Here is a 24,711-nt window from a genome sequence, read left to right as displayed (position 1 = left end):
TAAGTCAGACCTGGGCAAACTACGGCCCGCGGGCCGTATACGGCCCGGCGGACCTTTTAATCCGGCCCACCCCCGCCGCCGAAACCGCCGCCGCTGCCACGTTAATCACCGCGGCGGGGAACATTAGACAGCGTTCGTTTGAACAGCTGTTTTCCCCGCTGCGCATAGACACTCCCCCTTGGACGGATCTGTCCAATCGCGAGCAAGGGGGAGTCACATAGACACTCCCCCTTGCTCGCGATTGGACAGATCCGTCCAAGGGGGAGTGTCTATGCGCAGCGGGGAAAACAGCTGTTCAAACGAACGCTGTCTAATGTTCCCCGCCGCGGTGATAACAGTAGGCAGGGCCGGGAGGGGTCACACGCAGCCACTTGTGCCAACACACGCAGCCACTTGTGCCAACACACGCAGCCACTTGTGCCAACACACGCAGCCACTTGTGCCAACACACGCAGCCACTTGTGCCAACACACGCAGCCACTGTGCCACCATAAATTGTCGCCACTGTGCCAATCACACGCAGCTACTGTGCCAATCACACGCAGCCACTGTGCCAATCACACGCAGCCACTGTGCCAATCACACGCAGCCACTGTGCCAATCACACGCAGCCACTGTGCCCATCACACGCAGCCACTGTGCCCATCACACGCAGCCACTGTGCCCATCACACGCAGCCACTGTGCCCATCACACGCAGCCACTGTGCCCATCACACGCAGCCACTGTGCCCATCACACGCAGCCACTGTGCCCATCACACGCAGCCACTGTGCCCATCACACGCAGCCACTGTGCCCATCACACGCAGCCACTGTGCCCATCACACGCAGCCACTGTGCCCATCACACGCAGCCACTGTGCCCATCACACGCAGCCACTGTGCCCATCACACGCAGCCACTGTGCCCATCACACGCAGCCACTGTGCCCATCACACGCAGCCACTGTGCCATCAATTGTCGCCACTGTGCCCATCACACGCAACCACTGTGCCATCACACGCAGCCACTGTGCCATCACATGCAGCCACTGTTTAATCAATTGTTATTGATTAAACAGTGGCTGCCTGTCCCCAGCGTCTGTCCCCCTCCTGTGCCATGTCCCCAGCGTCTGTCCCCCTCCTGTGCCATGTCCCCAGCGTCTGTCCCCCTCCTGTGTCATGTCCCCAGCCTCTGTCCCCCTCCTGTGTCATGTCCCCAGCGTCTGTCCCCCTCCTGTGTCATGTCCCCCTCCTGTGTCATGTCCCCAGCGTCTGTCCCCCTCCTGTGTCATGTCCCCAGCGTCTGTCCCCCTCCTGTGTCATGTCCCCAGCGTCTGTCCCCCTCCTGTGTCATGTCCCCAGCGTCTGTCCCCCTCCTGTGTCATGTCCCCAGCGTCTGTCCCCCTCCTGTGTCATGTCCCCAGCGTCTGTCCCCCTCCTGTGTCATGTCCCCAGCGTCTGTCCCCCTCCTGTCATGTCCCCAGCGTCTGTCCCCCTCCTGTGTCATGTCCCCAGCCTCTGTCCCCCTCCTGTGCCATGTCCCCAGCCTCTGTCCCCCTCCTGTGCCATGTCCCCAGCCTCTGTCCCCCTCCTGTGTCATGTCCCCAGCCTCTGTCCCCCTCCTGTGTCATGTCCCCAGCCTCTGTCCCCCTCCTGTGTCATGTCCCCAGCCTCTGTCCCCCTCCTGTGTCATGTCCCCAGCCTCTGTCCCCCTCCTGTGTCATGTCCCCAGCCTCTGTCCCCCTCCTGTGTCATGTCCCCAGCCTCTGTCCCCCTCCTGTGTCATGTCCCCAGCCTCTGTCCCCCTCCTGTGTCATGTCCCCAGCCTCTGTCCCCCTCCTGTGTCATGTCCCCAGCCTCTGTCCCCCTCCTGTGTCATGTCCCCAGCCTCTGTCCCCCTCCTGTGTCATGTCCCCAGCCTCTGTCCCCCTCCTGTGTCATGTCCCCAGCCTCTGTCCCCCTCCTGTGTCATGTCCCCAGCCTCTGTCCCCCTCCTGTGTCATGTCCCCAGCCTCTGTCCCCCTCTTGTGTCATGTCCCCAGCCTCTGTCCCCCTCTTGTGTCATGTCCCCAGCCTCTGTCCCCCTCTTGTGTCATGTCCCCAGCCTCTGTCCCCCTCTTGTGTCATGTCCCCAGCCTCTGTCCCCCTCCTGTGCCATGTCCCCAGCCTCTGTCCCCCTCTTGTGTCATGTCCCCAGCCTCTGTCCCCCTCTTGTGTCATGTCCCCAGCCTCTGTCCCCCTCTTGTGTCATGTCCCCAGCCTCTGTCCCCCTCTTGTGTCATGTCCCCAGCCTCTGTCCCCCTCTTGTGTCATGTCCCCAGCCTCTGTCCCCCTCTTGTGTCATGTCCCCAGCCTCTGTCCCCCTCTTGTGTCATGTCCCCAGCCTCTGTCCCCCTCTTGTGTCATGTCCCCAGCCTCTGTCCCCCTCCTGTGTCATGTCCCCAGCCTCTGTCCCCCTCCTGTGTCATGTCCCCAGCCTCTGTCCCCCTCCTGTGCCATGTCCCCAGCCTCTGTCCCCCTCCTGTGCCATGTCCCCAGCCTCTGTCCCCCTCCTGTGCCATGTCCCCAGCCTCTGTCCCCCTCCTGTGCCATGTCTATAACAAGTACTCGTACGAGTTTTCCAACAATGATATTTACTGCTCTTTATAAGGAAATAAAAATGATTTTATGCAGTATTGAGTTTAGCCTTTTGGCCCGGCCCTCCAAAATATTTTTAGTTTCTCATGTGGCCCCATCGAAAAAATAATTGCCCACCCCTGCTCTAAGTAGAACTCCCAAACATTATATGTATTTTTTATTCCAACACCCTAGAGAATAAAATGGTCATCGTTGCAATACTTTCTGTCACACCGTATTTGCGCAGCGGTCTTGCAAGCGCACTTTTTTTGGGGAAAAAATTTACTTTTTTTTTAATTAAAAAATAAGACAACAGTAAAGTTATCCCAATTTTTTTTTATTGTGATAGATAATGTTACGCCGAGTAAATTGATACCCAACATGTCACGCTTCAAAATTGCGTCCGCTCGTAGAATGGCGACAAACTTTTACTTTTTAAAATCTCCATAGGCAACGTTTAAAAAAAAAAACTACAGGTTGCATGTTTTGAGTTAGAGGAGGTCTAGGGCTAGAATTATTGCTCTCGCTCTAACGATCGCGGCGATACCTCACATGTGGTTTGAATACCGTTTACATATGCGGGCGCTACTCACGTATGTGTTCGCTTCTGCGCGCAAGCTTGGTGGGACGCGTTTTCTGGCTCCTAACATTTTTGGCTGGCTCCTAGATTCCAAGGAAATTTGTCAAACCCTGTGTTAGTGGGAATCCTGACTCTCCTGTAGTCCAAGGGAGGGGACGAGGAAGACACTCCACACCAGGGAGAAAGCCTTGCATTACTGTGTGGAGTTACAGACAGAAGAACAGGAAGTGAGGATTTCTCAGAAGAAATAAGGACATTTAAAAGCAAAATGGAAGGATGAGGTAAGTGAAGGAGGACTGCACTAAGGTAAAGGAAGCTATTTAGGGAAAAACTTTTTTTTACCTTTACAACCCCTTTTAAACCCTGATTTTATTTATTTTTTTCCTGCAAAAGTATAAGCATAATGGGGTAGTATGCATTGAGTACTAGCCCATTATGTGTAACTTGCATGCAAACGAAGCCCGAGCTGTCCCCACTGAAGGCAGCATCCATCTTCGCCCCTCTTCTTTCTGGGTCTCCGGACTCCGGCTCTGTGACTGTCCGAAGCCGCGTGACGTCGCTCCTGCGCATGTGTGCAGGGGATGTCTGTCACGGCACTTGCGAGTGAAGAAATGGCATAGAGGTCCGTTTCTTGACAGCGCATTCACCGATGACCCTTATTGGCGCACTACAAGGTGAATATCTCCTAAACTGCGCATGTTTTAGGAGAGATTTGCACTACCTATAGGTAAGCCTAGAATAAGGCTTGACTAGAGAGGGGAGGGGATGGGGATAGAGAAGGGGATGGAGAAGGGGGAGGGGATGGAGAAGGGGGAGGGGATGGAGAAGGGGGAGGGGATGGAGAAGGGGGAGGGGATGGAGAAGGGGGAGGGGATGGAGAAGGGGGAGGGGATGGAGAAGGGGGAGGGGATGGAGAAGGGGGAGGGGATGGAGAAGGGGGAGGGGATGGAGAAGGGATGGAGAAGGGGGAGGGGATGGAGAAGGGGGAGGGGATGGAGAAGGGGGAGGGGATGGGGAAGGGGGAGGGGATGGAGAAGGGATGGGGAAGGGGGAGGGGATGGAGAAGGGATGGGGAAGGGGGAGGGGATGGAGAAGGGATGGGGAAGGGGGAGGGGATGGAGAAGGGATGGGGAAGGGGGAGGGGATGGAGAAGGGATGGGGAAGGGGGAGGGGATGGAGAAGGGATGGGGAAGGGGGAGGGGATGGAGAGGGGAAGGGGGAGGGGATGGAGAGGGGAAGGGGGAGGGGATGGAGAGGGGAAGGGGGAGGGGATGGAGAGGGGAAGGGGGAGGGGATGGAGAAGGGGGAGGGGATGGGGAAGGGGGAGGGGATGGGGAAGGGGGAGGGGATGGAGAAGGGGGAGGGGATGGGGAAGGGGGAGGGGATGGAGAAGGGGGAGGGGATGGAGAAGGGGAAGGGGGAGGGGATGGAGAAGGGGGAGGGGATGGGGAAGGGGGAGGGGAAGGGGGAGGGGATGGAGAAGGGGGAGGGGATGGAGAAGGGATGGAGAAGGGGGAGGGGATGGAGAAGGGATGGAGAAGGGATGGGGGAGGGGATGGAGAAGGGATGGGGGAGGGGATGGAGAAGGGATGGAGAAGGGGGAGGGGATGGAGAAGGGATGGAGAAGGGGGAGGGGATGGAGAAGGGATGGAGAAGGGGGAGGGGATGGAGAAGGGATGGAGAAGGGGGAGGGGATGGAGAAGGGGGAGGGGATGGAGAAGGGGGAGGGGATGGAGAAGGGGGAGGGGATGGAGAAGGGGGAGGGGATGGAGAAGGGGGAGGGGATAGAGGAGGAGGGGATGGAGAAGGGGGAGGGGATGGAGAAGGGGGAGGGGATGGAGAAGGGGGAGGGGATGGAGAAGGGGGAGGGGATGGAGAAGGGGGAGGGGATGGAGAAGGAGGGGATGGAGAAGGAGGGGATGGAGAAGGGGGAGGGGATAGAGGCTCTGGAAGATTTTATCCTTTTCATGACCAGGGCATTTTTTTGCTATTCCGTCTATGCTACTGTACTCTAACTGGCAATTGCATGTTCGTGCAACCCTGTACCCACATGAAATTATATATATATATATATATATATATATATATATATTATATATATATATATATATATATATATATATATATATAAAAAATTCCCACTTACCTGCTTTCTTTTGGTAGTATTTTTGCGCACGTAATTTGTAAGTTTCCCTCCACAACCACTTTTCCTATTTTATATATACTGTGATTCTGTACTTGCCAAATATGCTGCAGAAATCTCCCTCCACTTAGTCTGGCTGTAGACAATTAACTGTGGGCAGCGGAAGCTGCTGCTTGTTTACTTCCTGAATTTACACAGACAGAGGAACATCTCCAGCCCTGCAGCTCTCATTGGCCCTCTTATGACTTAACTCCCCCTCGCTTCCTGGCAAATTCACCAGAGAGCTGTGCATGATGTCATAAGCCTAGGATTGTTACTAGATGAAAAACAACAAGGGCAGAAGATTTAATAGAAGGAAAGTTGAAAAAAACGCATTTCGTCTCGCCTTGCAGTAATGCGAAAACAACAAATGGGATGTAAGGGGCATGTTGCTGTGTTTATGTATTGGTGCAGCCCAATGTCTATGGTGTGTGTATGTATTGGTGCAGCCCAATGTCTATGGTGTGTGTATGTATTGGTGCAGCCCAATGTCTATGGTGTGTGTATGTATTGGTGCAGCCCAATGTCTATGGTGTGTGTATGTATTGGTGCAGCCCAATGTCTATGGTGTGAATGGACCCTTATGGTGGCAGCCTGGTAATAGAAGAGCAGGTAGAGTTGTTGGTACACAGAGATGCCCACATGTCTCTGGTCTGATTTTGGTCGGTCAGTGACTCTGGTTTGCACATGATGTGCGGTGAAGGGGGGGTGGGGGGGGTGTTTGGTGGGTGATGGGCTCTGTGGTTTATCAGGACTGTATGAATGTGACAGCACAGTGTGACCTGGTGTCATGGGACCTGATAAATGGTTATCGGGTTCTATGTTTGCAGAGTGACTGTTTACACTCCGTCCACATTCTTTGGCAGCTGCCATGTCTGGGTCACCTGACCAGGGGTCACACGAAAACAAATTTCAATAAGGAAAATCTCTGTAGGTGCAGCAATATGGGGGGGGGGGGGGACTTGCCGAACTGTGGAGGTGTTGTGTTTTGGTTAGTGGTGCACCGAAATGAAAATTCTGGCCCAAAACCCGAAAATTCAGGATGCACCCGACTAAAATCCAGAATGGACAGCAGAGCTGCACGATTCTGGGAAAAATGAGAATTGCGATTCTTTTGCATAAAATGAAGATCACGATTCTCAATTTTTAATTTTTTTTATTTAAAGCGCTAATTTGCCCATGTTGTCACCCCTATCCATATATGTATACTCTCGCTCAGGCCCCCAGGTAGTACAATGGCGCTCTCTCTCTCTCTCTCTCTCTCTCTCTCTCTCTCTCTCTCTCTCTCTCTCTCTCTCTCTCTCTCTCTCTCTCTCTCTCTCTCTCTCTCTCTCTCTCTCTCTCTCTCTCTCTCTCTCTCTCTCTCTCTCTCTTTGATTGACAGCAGCCAGTGGCTGCACTGCGATCAATCTATCCAATGAAGAGCCGAGAAGACCAGGCAGAGAGACTGCGCGTCCTCGCTGTGGGACATTCCAGAGCTCAGGTAAGTAAAACGAAGGGGCTGGTGACTGACAAGTTTTTTTTTTTTTTTTCACCTTAATGCACAGGAAGATTTACAACCCCTCTAATGCATCCTATGCCTTAGGGTGAAAAAACACCTGAGCCCCTTTATTTCCTCTGCGGGGACACGTCGTCCTTCTCTCCAGAGAGTCTTGGCTTTGATTGGATAGATTGATGGCAGCGCAGCCATTGGCTCCCCCTGCTGTCAATCAAATCCAATGATAGCTGGGGCTGAGTCCTACTAATGCTCTTCTGTCATTGTGTGTTCTATCCGAGTCACTTTACTAAATAGTCCTTTGGCCTTGGCAACCGGAATTGTAGCTTTAATGGCTGATATAGACACATGTCTTGGGGTTTTTTTGTTTTGTTTTGTTTTTTTCCTATCCTGGCTGTAAGAAAAAGCGAGTCCAGAACACAATGATGTTTTATTTCCAAGCACATATCTGAACCTTGTGTGTTGAAAACGATAGTACTGAGTGCTCTGGATTTGTAATTACTCCCCGCACACCAAGGCCCCTTTCACACTGGGGTGGCGTCAACGTTAAAGTGATTTACCGTCAATTTGGCTGCCGGCGGGGTGCTTTTACCCTCCCCGCCTTCCAAAGCACGGTATAGCTGTGGTGCCCATTGACTTCAATAGGCAGGAGCAGTATACACACGCCGCTCCTTCACTGCTCCAAAGATGCTGCTAGCAGGACTTTTTTTTTTTACTGTCCTGCTAGCGCCAAGTTCCAGTGTGAAAGCCCTCAGACTGGAGAGACGGCAGCGACTGTTTCAGGGGCTACTTTTAGCGTTGCAATGCCTGCAAAGTGACCCAGTGTGAAAGGGGTCTAAGTGAACCTGTAAAGTACACCCCAATTACAGAAATGCCATAACTGAGTGTCGTGCTAGTATGTATTGCAGCACACCAGCCGATGTCTCGTGTCCTGATTGGTTTGTTTGATGGCAGCGCAGCTATTGACTCCCGCTGCTGGCTGAAGCAGGGGCCCCCCCCCCCCCCCAAGTCCTGCTGTCTGTGTCCACAGACGCAGCAGGACATGGGAGCGCACCCACACGAGTGCCACGAGGGAGAGCGGCTCTCCAACGGGGCACTCGAGAAGAGGAGGAGCCCCGTTGAGGGTCCCCAGAAGAGGACTGGGGCCACTCTGTGCAAAACAAGCTGCACAGTGGAGGCAAGTATGACGTGTTTGTTTAAAACAAAAAACAAAGCTTTAGTATCACTTTTAAAGGAAAAATCATTTTGAATTTTCGAACTACTATAGTCAAGACATTGAAGTTTAACCACGTAAGGATCGCCTCCTGCACATTTACGTCAGCAGAATGGCACGGCTGGGCACATGCATGTACAGGTACGTGCTGTGCTATTGTCCAGCCGTGGGTCGCGGGCGTGTGCCCGCGGGCCAGTCCGAAGCTGTGGGACCCGCAGACCCGATCGCCGCTGGAGTCCCGTGATCGGTCCCCGGAGCTGAAGAACTGGGAGAGGGGTGTGTGTGTGTGTGTGTGTGTGTGTGTGTGTGTAAACACACCTTCCCTGTTCTTCACTGTGGCGCTCTCGATGATCGTGTGTTCCCTGATATAGGAAAACGCGATCAATGACGTCACACGTCCAGCCCCGCCCCCCTACAGTTAGAAAAACAGATGAGGTCACACATAACCCCTTCATCGCCCCCTAGTGGTTAACTCCTAAACTGCAATTGTCATTTTCACAGTAATCCGTGCATTTTTATAGAATTTTTTTGCTGTGAAAATGACAATGGTCCCAAAAATGTATCAAAAGTGTCCGATGTGTCCTCCAGAATGTCGCAGTCATGAAAAAAATTGCCGCCATTGGTAGTAAAAAAAAAAAAAAATTAATAAAAATGCAATAAAACGATCCTCTATTTTGTAAACGCTATACATTTTGCACAAACCAATCGATAAACGCTTATTGCGATATTTTTTTTTTTTTTTTTTGTACCAAAAATAGGTAGAATACGTATCGGCCTAAACTGAGGGAAAAAAATGTTTGTTTTGGGGGGATATTTATATATAATATCCCCCCAAAACATAAAAACATTTTTTTTCCCCTCAGTTCGAAAATTCTAAATTCTGTTTCCTTTTAAAGTGATACTAAAGCTTTGTTTTTTTTTTGTTTTAACCACTTAACCCCCGGACCATATTGCTGGTCAAAGACCAGAGCACAAAAATAGAGCGACAATTTTGAAAAAATTCAATATTTTTTATTATTTGCAAATAGTAAAAAATATTGAATTTTTTTCAAAATTGTCGCTCTATTTTTGTTTATAGCGCAAAAAATAAAAACCGCAGAGGTGATCAAATACCACCAAAAGAAAGCTCTATTTGTGGGGGAATCGCAAAAAGTGCTCTGGTCTTTGACCGGCAATATGGTCCGGGGGTTAAGTGGTTGAAACAAAAAAAAAAAGCTTTAGTATCACTTTAAAAGGAAACAGAATTTAGAATTTTCGAACTACCAATAGTCAAGACATTGAAGTTTAATACAAACTTTTGTATAAATATCCATACAAAATCTACCAGTGTGTGGCTAGGTTAAGGCCGCCCCTTTAATACTATAAAAGCGATCGGGCGGCTTTAGATCGCTTTTACAAGACAGACGATTGCTGTGTAACCAAAAGAGGGAGATAACTAGTGACAAGATCATGTCTACAGCCACGATTTCTCCTAATACCCTCTTGCTGACATGCTATGTATGTACCTACGGCGGTCAGCAAGTGGTTTAAATCCCTGCAATATGTACATAGATCACTCAGCTGGGATTGCTTTTCTCAACAAAAGTAGACTTGCACTTTAAATGGCTCATATATATATATATATATATATATATATATATATATATATATATATATATATATATATATATATATATATATATATATATATATATATATATATATATTCACTGAAAGCAAAAATAAGAATTTAGTTGAGTCTTCCCTGTGGAGTGTCAGGAGTGAAGCATTTCAGGGGTGGGTGTCTCTCTCTCGGGTGGTAGAGAACCTAAAAATATCTGAGCATGTGGGAGGGGGTCATGTTTGTAGAAACACACAATTGAATCGCATTGTGTGTTTGAAAAAATAATGGAAATTATTTTGCATAGCAGCAGCTGTACCTGAAACCTGCACCTTGTAAGCCATGCAGTGCGCTTTGCAACTCGCCGCAACACGCAGCTGCGAACCATCTGTTCATTGTAATGTACGTCATTCCCTCACTGGATGGTTGTGGCTGACTATTACCTGGGAAGACACGTGGCTACTTCTTAAAATTAGAAGAAAAGAGGTTTAACCTTTAACTACGTAGAGGGTTCTTTACTGTAAGAGCAGCAAGGATGTGGAATTCCCTTCCACAGGTGGTGGTCTCAGCGGGGAGCGTCAATAGTTAAAAAAAACAAAACTATTAGATAAGCACCACAACATACAGGGATATACAATGTAATACTGACGTAATCGCACACATAGGTTGAACTTGTGTGTTTTTTTTTTTTTTACCTCCCCTATGTAACTCACCCCTTTGCAGTTGTATTCTCTGCATGCTCTTTGCCCCCTTGCCGTCATATGGAGGGGGGGGCCCCCCTTGCCGTCATATGGAGGGGGGGGCCCCTTGCCGTCATATGGAGGGGGGGGGGCGCCCTTGCTGTCATGGGACCACATATCTCACTGAGTTTGTTCAACTTATGCTCAGTGTGTATTCAGTGGAAGACTTCAAGCCGGCAGGTACATGTTCCTTGTTGCAGAAGGGATATAGCAGGTCTCTTTGCACTAAAGCGCTACCTGCTCACAGTTGGTCAAGTTTACTTCCAATGTAAGATTGTAATTTGCAAGTTATTGAACGCATTTCTATTTCCAATGGTAAAGTGGTTGTTAAAGGCTCAAGGTTTTTTGCCTTCGTGCATTCTATGCATGAAGGTTAAAAAAACGCCTCTGTGCAGTTCACCCAGCTCCCCTAAGACTTGCCTGAACCACCATCTCGATCCTGCAATGTGTGCGCGTGCCTCGGCTCCCTGGAGACTCTGCCTTCTCATTGGCTGAGACGACATCGGGAGCCATTGGCTGCCGCTACTATCAATTGCAGCCACTGAGCCGATCAGGGGAGAGAGGGGGTGGGGCTGAGCCGTAGCTCTGTAAGTGGACACGCAGAGCCACAGCTCAGGAACGAGCCTGCTTGGGTGCCCCCCCATTGGAAGCTGCTTGCTCTGGGTGGGCACTTGGAAGGAGGAATGGGCCAGGAGCGCCGGCGAGAGACACAAGGAGATTCAGGCTGCTTTGTGCAAAACCGCTGCCCAGTGCAAGCAAGTATGATTTAAAAAAAAAAAAATGAATCGCTTTAAGGGCCAGTTCGCACCATAGAAACACATTTGAATGCTTTTCTGCATGGGTTTTGATGCAGTCCAGTGCATCAAAAGCACTGTATGGCCCCTTTTAGACGTGCGGACCGTATGTCCGCTTTTTCATCCATCCGTTTGCGGATGAAAAAGGGACATACATTGGTCCCTATGTGATTGCGGGTGTCGGCGGATAAACATCTGCTGACACCGTAATCACCCGCCTCGGCAAAGATCCGATTTTGCAGACGGAAGAATGTCCTATTTTTTTTTTCTTCCGTCATCGGATCGGATGAACACCGACACACGGTCAGTGTTCATCCGATCCCCCCCATAGTGGAGAGCGGAGAAAAGACAGGGCGATCCCTGCACAGTGTGCGGAGACCGCCCTGTCATCCGACGGCTCAGCTGGGATATACGGAGCGATCCCCGCTGAGCTTACGGACACACGGAGGTGGATCATTATTGATCCACCCCATGTGAAAGGGCCCTATGACAGAAACATGACTGTTCAGCTCCCCTCTTTTCTTAACCTTAAATAAGAACAGGTGTGTCTTTGGTGTGGTTCCAGTGTGTCTTTGGTGTGGTTCCAGTGTGTCTTTGGTGTGTTCCAGTGTGTCTTTGGTGTGTTCCAGTGTGTCTTTGGTGTGGTTCCAGTGTGTCTTTGGTGTGTTCCAGTGTGTCTTTGGTGTGGGTCCAGTGTGTCTATGGTGTGGGTCCAGTGTGTCTATGGTGTGTTCCAGTGTGTCTATGGTGTGTTCCAGTGTGTCTATGGTGTGTTCCAGTGTGTCTATGGTGTGTTCCAGTGTGTCTATGGTGTGTTCCAGTGTGTCTATGGTGTGTTCCAGTGTGTCTATGGTGTGTTCCAGTGTGTCTATGGTGTGTTCCAGTGTGTCTATGGTGTGTTCCAGTGTGTGAAAAATGCAGCGTGTTCTACTTTTTTTTTTTTTTCTGGAACGCAGTGGAACTGCAAGTACTGGTGTGAACTACGCTATTAAAAAACATATAACCGACTTCCTATGCGGGGAAAAAAACCTGCACTGAGCTGCATGTGCCGTGAACTGACCCTCAGTCTTATAATTTGATCAAAATATGAGCCAAAGTATTGCAGTGCTGCTAATCGATGCAAAAGGCTCAATTTGTTTTCTGCTCTGGCCGATCGATTCCGTATGATTGCTTCCAGTCAGAATTGGTCAGAGGAAATATTGTTGTGATTTGCATATCGATCAGAGAAAATTGAAACCTGTGTGGCTGCTTTGTACTGGCTGCACAGCGGCGGGTCTTCACTGTTCCATCTTATCAGTCTGGTGAGACACGTTTTAGATAAATTGTCTCCTCTCAGCCAATTAGTAAGGTTAGCAGATGGCCATCGGACGGAAAATAGACAAAGGATATACTAGAATGAAAATATGGAACAGCAAGCCGGTTACAATTTTTCACTAAAACAGGGGCACCTTAAATGTATAGAGAATGAATGCAAGTCGGACATTTGGTTACTTAGAAAGCGGTGAGGGTTTGCTTCTAATGAGGGAGGTTTTATCTGAACGGGAGAAATGAGGACACTTTGTCGGTGTTTCTTCTCTGTATACATTCACCATATATGACAGAAAACGTGACTTCAGCTCCCGAGGAATGTTTTGTAGAAGGGTTCAGAGTGTTCTGTTGATGGTATAGGTCGTGTGAGGCCTCCGCCGCCGTACCCAGGCGCTGTCACCGCTCATAGCAAATGTTATTTTCCTATAGGTAGAAACTGATTCTGCTGAGTTCATGGTTTGACCATCCCTGTTCTGCCGAGAGATAATTTCAAGGAGTGACTGTTTATGAGCAACGAGGAGGCTGACTGATTATATAAGGACATGTTTTGCAGTCTTTGTTCCTCTGAAAAATATGGTGTGCTGCTGTTTATGCATGACGCACAGGGCAGGGGCTTCCCGAATGTGGTACAGGCCTCAGGATATTGTATGTGCAACCATAAAATGAGAAGTGCACTTTAAAAGTACACTTATCCTTTATGTCCACCTTTCTTGACCTAAAATACCCCACTCTTCTCTTTTTCTTCCTCTTGGGGCCACCTTTTTCTTCCTCTTGGGGCCACCTTTTTCTTCCTCTTGGGGCCACCTTTTTCTTCCTCTTGGGGCCACCTTTTTCTTCCTCTTGGGGCCACCTTTTTCTTCCTCTTGGGGCCACCTTTTTCTTCCTCTTGGGGCCACCTTTTTCTTCCTCTTGGGGCCACCTTTTTCTTCCTCTTGGGGCCACCTTTTTCTTCCTCTTGGGGCCACCTTTTTCTTCCTCTTGGGGCCACCTTTTTCTTCCTCTTGGGGCCACCTTTTTCTTCCTCTTGGGGCCACCTTTTTCTTCCTCTTGGGGCCACCTTTTTCTTCCTCTTGGGGCCACCTTTCTCTTCCTCTTGGGGCCACCTTTCTCTTCTCCTTGCGCCTCCCGGGGCCACCTTTCTCTTCTCCTTGCGCCTCCCGGGGCCACCTTTCTCTTCTCCTTGCGCCTCCCGGGGCCACCTTTCTCTTCTCCTTGCGCCCCCCGGGGCCACCTTTCTCTTCTCCTTGCGCCCCCCGGGGCCACCTTTCTCTTCTCCTTGCGCCCCCCAGTTCCTAATTTTCCTTGATCTGGTGTTTGCTACCACTGTTCCTGCTCTGAAAGTCTTCTGTGGGTATGTGCCCCAAAGCCAGAGAGCCTTGGAAGATTGCCCCCATACAAATTTATAGAGAGTTGCTGCTCAAGTGTGGCCGGTACAGACTTTCGGAGCAGAGGATAACACCAGAGGCTGCAGTGTCTGGATTGAGGTATGCCAACATCTGGGAAGGGGTGATGGTGGGGTAGTTTAGGTCAGGAAGGGGGGCAAAAATAGGTGCACTTTTTTTCTTCTAGAATTGACTTAAAGGGCAAGTTCCCACTCTACATTAAATTGACCATGCACTCCAGGATCCACAGAACTTTAAATACTGCTTGGGTTTGATAAATTGGGTTTCTTTTCAATAGTGTACTTAGGCCAGTCAGACTCTCGTGAACATGTCCCAAAAAATGTCTTCTTAACCCCCACACCCCTCCATTTGTCCATTTTAGCTGAGGACGGGCTGACAAGTGCCCCTACCAGCACCACAAGGTATGAGGGCACTGGCTGATTCGAATCTAGTGTACAAGCTTTGTGCGCTCTTCTCCCCCATGTAGTGGCTGAGCTCAGTATTGTGCTCTAGGTGGGCAAGAGCATGCACAGGATTTGAACTGAGCTGCCATACCTGAAGTGTTGAGCATGCTTGCAATGGTTTTCCTGTCTGAGGGTTTGGGGAGGGTTCACTTGGAAAAATGGGTGAGACACAAGCCACTTGCTTGGCGTTTAGGGTAGGCACAGACATGGCACGGCTGCCCTGGGCTCTGTGGCGTGGCTATGGGCACGGCTGCCCTGGGCTCTGTGGCGTGGCTATGGGCACGGCTGCCCTGGGCTCTGTGGCGTGGCTATGGGCACGGCTGCCCTGGGCTCTGTGGGGTGTCTACAGGCACGATTGCTCTGGGGTGGCTACGGGCACGGCAGCCCTGGGGTGGCTATGGGCACGGCAGCCCTGGGCTCTGTGGGGTGGCTATGGGCACGGCTGCCCTGGGCTCTGTGGGGTGGCTATGGGCACGGCTGCCCTGGGCTCTGTGGGGTGGCTATGGGCACGGCTGCCCTGGGCTCTGTGGGGTGGCTATGGGCACGGCTGCCCTGGGCTCTGTGGGGTGGCTATGGGCACGGCTGCCCTGGGCTCTGTGGGGTGGCTATGGGCACGGCTGCCCTGGGCTCTGTGGGGTGGCTATGGGCACGGCTGCCCTGGGCTCTGTGGGGTGGCTACGGGCACGGCTGCCCTGGGCTCTGTGGGGTGGCTACGGGCACGGCTGCCTTGGGCTCTGTGGGGTCGGCCTGCCATACCTTTCAGCTGCATGGTTGGGGAGCAGCTCATTTATTTCATTTCGGGCTTCCAAAACTTGGAGGGAGGGGATTTGATTATAATTGGATCATTATACGGCTCTGTCACTGGACTCTATAGAAAAGGTTCATTTGGATCCGGAGCTCCCAGGTTGTCCTTTTGTGCCGTTTTTCATTCTCGGTGCAGTGTAAGTCCTTGTAGAATCCGGTTTATCCCCGCGGTGGTGTTTTAGCGGCACAGACTACGCCTGGATTCTTCATTAACCCCCTGCTGAGCCTCTCCTAATGAACAGAACTTAAAAAGTGATTTTCCCGTAATTGGCATTAAATGAATGTCGCCGGGCTCCCATTGTTAATGATTACTGCGATGGACGGAGTTGCTCAGCTGCAGCGTTGGGCCCATCCTCCGATGCGCAGAGGATTCGGCGGAGGCAGAATAATCCTGGTTTGCAGCAGATGGATTTATTCTCTTTCTCCGTACTTCAATTTTTTATGCTCTTCTTATATATGTGTACCTTTTTATGGACTTTACAAATCACTCTTGCCCCTCTATTTGCAAAACTGTTAGCTGGGATTCTGTCTTATTATTTTAATTAGATTTTCCTTTCCTCTGTTCATTTTTCCTCTGGTGTGTTTAACACATGAATACACATCTCCTCTGTTTCACAAATTAAATTCATAAAAGGGGGGGGGGGGGCTTACCCTGCCAAGGGATTTGTATTTGTCCATTCAGTTCTGAGATTTACACAACTCTGCCCCACAGCACATCCTTGTCTGTCCGGCCAGAAGACCTGATTTTTTTTTTTTTTTTGTTTAACCACTTAAGCCCCGGACCTTTAGGCAGCTAAATGTCCAGGACAGGTTTTGCGATTCGGCACTGCGTCGCTTTAACAGACAATTGCGCGGTCGTGCGACGTGGCTCCCAAACAAAATTGGCGTCCTTTTTTCTACACAAGTAGAGCTTTCTTTTGGTGGTATTTGATCACCTCTGCGGTTTTTATTTTTTGCGCTATAAACAAAAATGGAGCGACAATTTTGAAAAAAATTCTATATTTTTTGCTATAATAAATATCCCCCAAAAACATATATAAAAAAAAAAAATTTTCCTCAGTTTAGGCCGATACGTATTCTTCTACCTATTTTTGGTAAAAAAAATCGCAATAAGCGTTTATCGATTGGTTTGCGCAAAATTTATAGCGTTTTCAAAATAGGGGATAGTTTTATTGCATTTTTATTAATTTTTTTTTTTTTACTACTAATGGCGGCGATTAGCGATTTTTTTTCGTGACTGCGACATTATGGCGGATACTTCGGACAATTTTGACACATTTTTGGGACCATTGTCATTTTCACAGCAAAAAATGCATTTAAATTGCATTGTTTATTGTGAAAATGACAGTTGCAGTTTGGAAGTTAACCACAGGGGGCGCTGTAGGAGTTAGGGTTCACCTAGTGTGTGTTTACAACTGTAGGGGGGTGTGGCTGTAGGACTGACATCGATCGAGTCTCCTTATAAAAGGGATCACTCGATCGATGCAGCCGCCACAGTGAAGCACGGGGAAGCTGTGTTTACATACGGCTCTCCCCGTTCTTCAGCTCCGGGGAGCGATCGCGACGGAGCGGCTATAAACGAATAGCCGCGCCGTCGTCCCGGATCGCTCCCCGCGGGAATCCGACTGCCGCATGTAGCGGGGGGGGGGGGGGGTCCCGATCGGACCCCCCCACCCGCTAGAAGGCAAGGACGTACCTGTACGCCCTTTTGCCTGTACGTGCCATTCTGTGGACGTACATATACATGCGGCGGTCGGGAAGTGGTTAATTTTTTTATTTATTTTATTTATTTATTTCCTTTTGCAGCGTTGGTGTTACTAAATCCAGGACTCTGCATTCACTATATCTGGTCTCCCAGAGAACATGGAAATGCAATCATTTTAGTAAATATAAAATGCTAAATACTTTTTCTCATCAGAAGTACATTGGAACCTTTGATTTAGGATTAAAACGCGGTTAACGAGCGTTTTGAATAACAAGCAACTTTTTTTTATCTGTCTCGGTTTGCAAGTGTCTCGCAAAACGTGCCGAATTCAAGCTAATGGGGTGTGCAGTACCGCAGTTGGCCAGAGGTGCGGGGGCACCAGTGACACTCGGTACAGCTCAGGCTCCATTCACCCCTAGGCGTTTTGACGCCCGACGCTATTGCAGCCTGAAATACGCTGGAGGGGTGATTTAACATTGTCGGCTATGGAGATGGTTCACCTCTCAACGCCGTACGCCTGAAGCTCAAAACAAGTCCTGACCCCTTTTTTCAGGCGGCTTCGGCGTTCGGCCATAGCCGACAATGTGTAAATCGCCCCTCCAGCGGAAACCGCGGTAAAACGCTGCGTTTTGTCGCGGGACAAAACGCCGCGTTCAGGTGTGAATGCAGCCTCAGAGTTGTCTGAAAATACTCGGAATGACTTGGTAATACTGTTCCCGAGTTTCCAAATCTTTCCGAGGGTTTCGGAGATCAGCCAAGCTGTTCCCCAAGTATTTCCGTGGCTCTCAGGTGCCCCCCTCACCTTTGGCCACATGCGGTATTACAGGCCATAGAAGTCAATGGGGAACTAATTATCTTCGTTTCCATTGACTTCTATTGGAAAACTCGCTTTAACCACTTAAGGACCACCTCCTGCACATTGACGTCGGCACGGCTGGGCACATGCACGTACAGGTACGTCCTGTGCTAGTTCCCAGTCGCGGGCCCGCGACCTGGTCCGAAGCTCCGGCACCCGCAGACCCGATCGCCGCTGGAGTCCCGCGATCAGTCCCCGGAGCTGAAGAACGGGGAGAGCTGTATGCAAGCACGGCTTCCCCGTTCTTCACTGTGGCGGCTTCATCGATCGTGTGTTCCCTTTTATAGGGATACCCAATCGATGACGTCACACCTACAGCCACACCCCCCTACAGTTAGAAACACAGATGAGGTCACACTTAACCCCTTCAGCGCCCCCTTGTGGTTAACTCCCAAACTGCAATTGTCATTTTGACAGTAAACCATGCATTTTTTGCTGTGAAAATGACAATGGTCCCAAAAATGTGTCAACGTTGTCTGTCGCCTTAATTTTGCAGTCACGAAAAAAATCGATGTTTGCCGCAATTGGTAGTAAAAAAAAATTTTTTTTATAAAAAAAAATGCAATAAAACTATCCCCTATTTTGCGCAAACCAACCGATAAACGCTTATTCCTATTTTTTTTTTTTTTTTTTTTTTTTATACCAAAAATATGTTGAATACGTATCGGTCTAAACTGAGGAGAGAAAAATTTTGTTTTTTCTATATTTTTGGGGGATATTTATTATAGCGAAAAGTAAGATATTGCATTTTTTTCAAAATTGTCGCTCCTATTTTTGTTTATAGCGCAAAAAATAAAAACCGCAGAGGTGATCAAATACCACCAAAAGAAAGCTCTATTTGTGGGGAAAAAAGGACGTCAATTTTGTTTGGGAGCCACGTCGCACGACCGCGCAATTGTCACAGCGACGCAGTGCCGAATCGCAAAAACTGTCTGGGTCCTTTTTAGCTGCCTAAAGGTCCGGGTCTTAAGTGGTTAATATACGAGTGCTTTGGATTACAAGCATTCTCCTGGAAAGAATTATGCTCGTAATCCGAGGTTCTACTGTATATGGCAGTCTTGTGACTTCTATCCGTGTCTAGTTAAAGCTTGTAGGAGGAGTTTTTGTTCTCTCCTGAGGTTGCAGGAACCTGACCCTCTGTTTGAACAGTGCTGATTGGCCCTGTGCCGATCACATGCACTCTACCAAGGGAAAATAAAAACTCTCTAGCAATGCACACCAAACTGAGCACATGCAGAGTTGCCTCCAAGGCTGTGGATCATCAGGAGGTGGTTTGGGGACAGTGGAAGGAGGACCAGAGAAGACGGCCTTTTTACATAATGCAGATTAACCCTTTAGGTTCCAGTGAGTATAAGAAGCATGCTTCTATAGCCACTTAAGGACCGGACCAATATGCTGCCTAAAGACCCAAGGTGTTTTTACAGTTCGGGACTGCGTCGCTTTAACAGACAATTGCGCGGTCGTGCGACGTGGCTCCCAAACAAAATTGGCGTCCTTTTTTCCCCACAAATGGAGCTTTCTTTTGGTGCTATTTGATCACCTCTGCGGTTTTTTAGTTTTTGCGCTATAAACAAAAATAGAGCGACAATTTTGAAAAAAATTCAATATTTTTTACTTTTTGCTGTAATAAATATCCCCCAAAAACATATATACATTTTTTTTTTTCCTCAGTTTAGGCCGATACGTATTCTTGTACCTATTTTTGGTAAAAAAAACGCAATAATCGTTTATCGGTTGGTTTGCGCAAAATTTATAGCGTTTACAAAATAGGGGATAGTTTTATTGCATTTTTATTTTATTTTTTATTTATTTTTACTACTAATGGCGGCGATCAGCGATTTTTTTTTTTTTTTTCGTGACTGCGACATTATGGCGGACACTTCAGACAATTTTGACACATTTTTGGGACCATTGTCATTTTCACAGCAAAAAATGCATTGTTTATTGTGAAAATGACAGTTGCAGTTTGGGAGTTAACCACAGGGGGCGCTGTAGGAGTTGGGGTTCACCTAGTGTGTGTTTACAACTGTAGGGGGGTGTGGCTGTAGGTCTGACATCATCGATCAAGTCTCCCTATAAAAGGGATCACTCGATCGATGCGCCGCCACAGTGAAGCCATGTTTACATACGGCTCTCCCCGTTCTTCAGCTCCGGGGAGCGATCGCGACGGGGCGGCTATAAACGAATAGCCGCGCCGTCGTCCCGGATCGCTCCCCGAGACTTATCGACCGCCGCATGTACCGGGCGGGGTCCCGATCGGACCCCCGACCCACGTCAAGCAGAGGACGTACAGGTACGTACATGTGCCATTCTGCTGACGTATATGTACATGAGGAGGTCGGCAAGTGGATAGACTGATTTTACTGTTGTGGGTTTAAACAATGGAGGCCTGCATTCAGAAGACTTCTAATCTAGCCATCGGGCCTGTCCGCCCTTCTGTATCGGTGACCGCTTTACCCCCCCACCAATTTTAGGCAGCTCTCTAAGTGTATCACTGGAGCTGTAGGGCATAGCTGTGTGTGTGGAGCCTTCTGTTCTGCTAGATACTTCTTCTATCAGCTGTTTGATTATCTGCCTAATAATGGCCTCATAACTGCTGTCAGCCCTGCAAGCTCTGGCCTTTGTTTGCAAGCATTCCTGTCAGCAGATGGTGCCTCTTAAGTCCTTGGATCCACAACACTGTTATCTCATTTATGGGGGAGCGCTGACACGATTTGTTTTTAACCTCGATTGGTATACCGTAGAAGATATTAAATGCGCATTACATTTAAGCCCTGATTCAAACTGATGTGATGCGGGAAATGCAGCGTGTCCTGTTTCCTGCACCGCATTGCAAACGCACGGCGTGAATGCGATCTGCTGCGACTGTCCATGTTGGACACCCTGAAACCGCTCGCAAAATGCGATTGCCAGAATCGCTTTGCATGGTTGTGAACGCACGAGATGCGATTCGGGTGTGGGATAAGGGTCCCTCACCGTTTTGGCGCTGATGCATTTGAGCCGCTCATATCGCATGGGAATGCGCACAGGAATGCGGTGTGAGTCCTGTACGGATCGCATGCGGCGTCCAGCAATGCACCAGTGTCAACCCAGGCTAAAGCGGAACTAAAGGAGCACCGAATGGAAATTTTCGTAACGAAAATTCAGGCTGCTCTGACCGAAATTTATATATATATATTTTTTTTTTTTTAAATCTATATCTTCTACAATTTTTCTTTTTAACCACTTAAAGCGGGAGTTCACCCGAAATTTTTTTTAACATTAGATTGAGGCTCATTTTGTCTAGGGGAATCGGGTAGTTCTTTTAAAATCGAAGCAGTACTTACCGTTTTAGAGAGCGATCTTCTCCGCCGCTTCCGGGTATGGTCTTCGGGACTGGGCGTTCCTATTTGATCGACAGGCTTCAGACAATCGCATACATCGAGCCACGAGTAGCCAAACGTCGGTGCGGCTCTATACGGCGCCTGCGCACCGACGTTCGGTTGCTTTCGGAAAATCGTGACGCGATAGATGCGACCGTCGGAAGACTGTCAATCAAATCGGAATGCCCAGTCCCGCAGCCCATACCCGGAAGCGGCGGAGAAGATCGCTCTCTAAAACGGTAAGTACTGCTTAGATTTTAAAAAAACTACCCGATTCCCCTTGACAAAATGAGCATCAATCTAAGGTTAAAAATTAACTTTTCCGGGTGAACCTCCACTTTAAGGACCTCTTCACTCCGATATACATCGGCAGAATGGCACGGCTGGGCACAATCGCGTACCTGTATGTGTCTCTTTAAGGCCCAGTTGTTGGGTCGTGAGCGTGCCACCGGCGGCGCGCACGCGACCCGTTCCGAAGCGCCGTGACCGCGGGACCCGATCGCCGCCGGTATCCCGCGGGCGGTCACTGGAGCTGAAGAACGGGGAGAGGTGAGTGTAAAGACACCTTCCCTGTTCTTCATTGTGTCAGTGATCGTCTGTTCCCTGATATAGGGAAAGACTATCACTGATGTCACCCGAACAGCCCCGCCCCCTACAGTTAGAAACACATATGAGGTCACACTTGACCAATAGGGGGCGCTAAAGGGGTTAACTCCCAAACTGCAATTGTCATTTTCACAGTAAACGATGCGTTTCTATAGCACTTTTCGCTGTGAAAATGACTGTTCCCAAAAATGTGTCAAAATTGTCCTATGTGTCCGCCATTATGTCGCAGCCACGAAAAAAATCGCTGATTTCCGCCATTAGTTGTACATAGTTTTATGGCATTTTTATATAAAAAAAAATCTATTTAATAAACGCTATAAGTATATCCGGCGGGAGGGGACATTCCCCCCCCCCCTCCCCTCCCGCTGCCATCCGGTGCTTCTCCGGGCTCTCCCATGCCATCGGGGGCCCGGAGAAGGAATCATCTGGCGCAGGCAGGAAGCATAGAGATGACTGGTGACCAGTCATCTCTATGACCGTCGGACGACCCCAGCGCGATGTGATGACGTCACGCCCGGGTACCCGTAAGTAAACAAAGCCGCGATTGCGGCTAGTGAGCAACACTGATCATGAGATCGGTGAATTTTTTTTCACCGATTTCATGCATTTCAGCCTGGAGGAGAGATGTGGGGTCTTATTGACCCCGCATCTCTCCATAAAGAGGATCGGTCACACACATTTCCTATTACAAGGGATGTTTACATTCCTTGTAATAGGAATAAAAGTGATTAAAAAAAAAAGTGTTAAAACATAAATAAGTAAAAAAAAATCTAAAACTAAAACAAAAAAAAAATTTAAACGCCCCTGTCCCCGGTAGCTTGCGCGCAGAAGCGAACGCACACGTAAGTCCCGCCGACATATGTGAACGCAGTTTAAACCACATATGTGAGGTATCGCCGCATGCATTGGCATGCCAGAAACAATTCTAGCACTAGACCCCCTCTGTAAATCAAGTAACCTGTAAAAAAAAATTCAAAGCGTTGCCTATGAAGATTTTTAAGTACTGAAGTTTGGCGCCATTCCATGAGTGTGCGCAATTTTAAAGCGTGACATGTTGGGTATCTATTTACTCAGTGTAACATCATCTTTCATATTTTACGAAAAAATTGGGCTCACTTTACTGTTTTAATTCATGAAACCTTTTTTTTCCTAAAAAGGCGTTTGAAAAATTATTGCGCAAATACCGTGCAAGATAAAACGTTGCAATGACCGTCCGTTTTATTCCCTAGGGTGTCTGCTAAGAAAACATATATAATGTTTCGGGGTTCTGCGTAAATTTATAGCAAAAGAATGATGATTTGTACATGTAGGAGAGAAGTGCCAGAATAGGCCCGGTATTGAGGTGTGTGTATATAAAAGCCCGGTATTGAAGTGGTTAATAAACACGCTCACCTGCTCCAAGGTCATCTTCTCCCCCCCAACATCTTCATTGTTAATGTGGGCTCCCGGCCCTGACAGCTTTTGGCTTCACAGCCGGGCACTCGCTGGGCATGCGCGAGCGGCGCTGCGCACTGGTGATTGGTCAGACGATCTCCTGGGACCTGTCACGTGTCCCAGGCGATATGACTTATCGACTAAGCTCTCCCAGGGCGGAAGGGGACGTGGGACAGGAAGTCCCACTCCACCTTGAAGCCCCCTCCCCCAATAAAAAAAATTGCATGCCAAATGTGGCATGTAAGGGGGCAAGGAGTGGTTTAAGTGGAAGTTCCACTTTTGGGTGTATCTCCGCTTTAAGACACTTCTATCAAGATCTGACTGCTTATTGTCCATGGCTATCTAGCAGTTTCCAGATCGGGAACCCTCGGTGTCCACCTTGGGGAGCATTACCTGGACCTCAGTGTGTGGGACCAGGTTGTAGTTTAGATTTTGGCATTTGGGGTTCCCCTTTAAACTGTTTATCAGGCTCCAGCTCTTCTGTGCCATTGACTCTGGCCTTGTACACTCAGTCTCCGTTAGCCGTGTGCTGACAAGGCTGCAGGAATAAATAGCCTGGCTGGTTGCCCAGCACTGGAGAGTCTACAGCCTGTTGCTGCATCCACTCCATGTTCTGCCTGCTCAGGTCTTCATTAACACCTTCACTGCCTGGCCTCGTGTATTTTTTTTCCCCTTGTACCTTTTTAATGGATATGCTGACGTTCGTTATTCTGTTTGGTTGTTTCATGTTCTGATGCAAGGCTCTACAAAGGGGGGGGGGGGAGACGAGATTTGGGTAAAAGCAATGATGGTAGTGGCATGACTGGCCTGTGCATGGCTAGCCTTGGGCCTCTTTCACATTGAGGCGTGGAGCTGTGGTGACGGTATAGCCACGCTATTTGTAGCGCCGCTATACCGTCGTATTTACCGCAATATTCGGGCGCTAGCGGTGAGGTTTTAATCCCCGCTAGCGGCCGAAAAAAGGTTAATACCACGGTATTACCGCGGTTTCCCATTGATTTCAATGGGAAGGCGCGGTATAGGAGCCGTTAACACACCGCTCCTATACCGCTCCAAAGATGCGGCTAGCAGGACTTTTGGAGCGTTCCTGCTACCGCACCACTTCAGTGTAAAAGCCTTCGGGCATGATTTTTCATGCGGTATAGCAGCGCTATTTTTAGCGCTGTACCGCATGAAAAACGCCTCAATGTGAAAGGGGCTTTAGACCCTTTCCACACTGGGGTGTTTTTTCAGGAGCTTTGGCATAAAAAAAAAAGCGCCTGAAAGAAGCCTCTTCTGCAATCCCAATGTGAAATCCCGAGTGCTTTCACACTGCCAGCGCCCGAAAAATGCTGGTAGAGCTCCACTAAGACCCCTTTCACACTGAGGCCTTTTTTTTTTTTTTTTTTAGGCGCTTTGGTGTAAAAAAAGCGCTTCAATGGGAAGGGGCGCTTTAGGAGCCGTGTATTTACAGCTCCTAAAGCGCTGCAAAGAAGCTGCTTGCAGGACTTTTTTTGATGCCCTGCCAGCGCAGCGCCTCAGTGTGAAAGCACTCGGGCTTTCACATTGGGATTGCAGATGAGGCTTCTTTCAGTTGCTTTTTCAGGCGCT

The 24,711-nt window shown here is 49.1% G+C and overlaps 1 protein-coding gene and 1 non-coding gene across 2 annotated transcripts in view; both read left to right on the top strand.

Annotated features, from left to right (window-relative positions):
* UBE2R2 (ubiquitin conjugating enzyme E2 R2) overlaps positions 1-24,711 on the top strand; it is a 63,052-nt gene that overhangs the window by 19,662 nt on the left and 18,679 nt on the right. The window lies entirely within an intron of this gene.
* LOC120925434 lies at positions 7,264-7,345 on the top strand. Its single transcript, XR_005746706.1, has one exon. It is a non-coding gene; the product is annotated as a small nucleolar RNA SNORD121A (small nucleolar RNA).

The sequence above is a fragment of the Rana temporaria genome, chromosome 1 (assembly GCF_905171775.1).
Source record: "Rana temporaria chromosome 1, aRanTem1.1, whole genome shotgun sequence".
Lineage (NCBI taxonomy): Eukaryota > Metazoa > Chordata > Amphibia > Anura > Ranidae > Rana > Rana temporaria.
The sequence above is the reverse complement of the archived record's forward strand: the minus strand, read 5'-3'. Positions and strand labels throughout refer to the sequence as shown.